This window comes from Bison bison, unplaced genomic scaffold, assembly GCF_000754665.1.
Source record: "Bison bison bison isolate TAMUID 2011002044 unplaced genomic scaffold, Bison_UMD1.0 scf7180017864484, whole genome shotgun sequence".
NCBI lineage: Eukaryota > Metazoa > Chordata > Mammalia > Artiodactyla > Bovidae > Bison > Bison bison.
Window position 1 is genome coordinate 3,583,744 of NW_011495044.1, and position 2,377 is coordinate 3,586,120.

A 2,377-nucleotide genomic window follows, 5' to 3' on the forward strand; every position below is an offset into this window, starting at 1 on the left:
ACAGGAATCAGACACGACTGAGCGACTGATCTGATCTGATCTGATAAAAGGGATAGGCATAATGACAGCAGGAGAAGTGGCAACTGAAAACCAGAAACTTTAAGAAACCCCCATGAGAATCCCCAAAGCACAGCATTCTGGGGCCATCCATTAAGGTGAAATAGAGTCCTTAACTCGATAGTCCAAGAGGATTCCTTAATAATAAAGCCTGATTGCTACCAGTGCATGTTTATAATAAATCAAGAAAATACTAAATTTACTTCTGTTTCTTAAATAAGGATGGCTAGGAAGTTTATAATATACCTTTAGAAGATTCTCAATGGATATGGACTCTTTTTTTTTTTTTTTTTTTAATGTTAAGGAACAGAGTCTCAAAACTTTGGGGAACCTCACTTCAAAAATAGCTTTCCTGACAGTAGAGGTTTTGATACAATTGTTTTTCCCCTCACCTGTGAGCCCTCAAAGTATGTGAAGGACACCCTGGGCTGTGTAGCTCTGCGGAACCCTCTGCCAGGATTCTCAGGCTCACTCACACGACCATCGGTAACCTCCTCTTTTCCTCTCATCTGCCTCCCCCACTTCACTGCTTAGAAAGTGGGCAATGAGAAGCAGAAACAGTGTGGTGGGGTCAGAAAGGGCTCTAACGTCCTTAGCAAATGTGAGCAGAAGCCTCCCTACACAGCACTCAGTGGAAATGAAGGAATAAAACATTCACTCTGGTGCTTGTCAGGTGGTGAGGGATACCAAATGAAGAATAAAAAGACCAGTCTCATCTGGGCCCTAGCTCTGTTGCTTACCAGCCCCGCACTTCTCCGTTTCTGTCCTTCTGTCTAGCATGCCTATGCCTCGTGAACTCACCCCTCCAGGCTGGGCTGGGATCTTGAAAGCTTTCTGAAATGAAAATCTGATTTAGTCACTCTCCTACTTACAACTTCAATAGCCTCTCAGTAGCTATTGCAGGTATTCCTAAGCCTTTTGGGCTCAGGACCCCTTTCCACTCTAAAAATTATGGAGGAACTTGAAGAGATTTTTCATGTGCTGTTTGTTACTTCTAACAACACTTACCATGTTAGGAATTAACACAGAAATTTCTAAAATTTTGTTAATTCACTTAAAATTACAATAAACCCATCACATGGTAACATAACCACATTTTAATTAAAATTTTCTGTAATTTCTAAAACAAAATATTGATGAGAAAAGTGGTGTCTTACATTTGTAGAAGCTTTTTTAACACCTGGCTTAAAGAAGACAGCTGGATTCTCAAATCTGTTTCCGCATTTAATGTGTTGAAATATCATCTGTCCTGTAGTCTGTGGAAAACTTCACTGTACACTCATGAGAGAATCACAGTGAAAAAAGCAAATCACATCTAGCACTATTATGAAAATAATTTTGAGCTCACTGACCTCTGAAAGATTTCAGGGACACCAAGGAGTACCAGAACTATACACTATGAAAACCACTGGCCTATAAAATAAATTACATACAAAGACATTAATTGTCATTCTAGCTACACAAAGACCTCCTTCAGCACCATATCCACAGTCTCCCATATTCCCGCTCCACCAGTCACACCAACCAGCCATCCCCTATCATGTGTCTTTATGCCCTTACACACATCCATCCCCCTGCCTGTAATAAGCTTCTTCCTTGCAGGCTCTTTCAAGAACGAACTTGAAAGGGTTTGACTCTCAAAGTGCCTCCTCTGACCTATCCTGACAGCTGATGTCTCCCTGCTGGCAGAGCAGAGGCTTTGAAGTCAGGTTGGAGGTGAATCTCCACTCAGTCATTTACTGGCTGGGTGACCTCGGACAAGTAGCTTCACCTCCCAGAGCTTCAGTTTCCTCTCTGTTAAAACAGGGATGGTCCAAGTGGACAGGCATTTAACCAGAGGAGTGCAGCAAAAACTGTTTATTGACAGAACGAGCCTGAAAACAGGTACATGGATAGGGCTCAATGCATTAAGTACTTGTTGAATGGATCAACCAGTTAAAGGACGGTGGCATCTTCTATTTACTGAGCATTTACTTACTGGGTGCCCAGCACTGTTTCTTGTGGGCTTCACAAGCATTAACTTATTTTATCTTCACACCAGCCGTCTGGATTGAACAATATTCCTTTAGAGGTGAAGGTCCTGCGGTAGAGATTCGAGCTAACTCGCTTAATGTCACCCACCACCGGGTCCACGAGCCCTCTCCACGCCTCAGTTTACCCTCCCTTGAGAGGGGGTGCGCAGGGCCAGTGGGGGTGTGGATCTGGGCCGCGGGCTATAAGGCGGGAGGAGGCCGACAGCGGGCGCTGGCTAGGCCGGGCCGCTTGGGGGCGCCCTACCCGTGCTCACCACCCCCTCGACACACGCCCCCCTACCTCCTCC

At 44.6% G+C, this 2,377-nt stretch overlaps 1 protein-coding gene across 1 annotated transcript in view; it reads left to right on the forward strand.

The window, feature by feature from the left end:
- The window catches only part of LOC105004984 (collagen alpha-1(I) chain-like), a 38,644-nt gene that overhangs the window by 35,265 nt on the left and 1,002 nt on the right, over positions 1-2,377 (forward strand). The window lies entirely within an intron of this gene.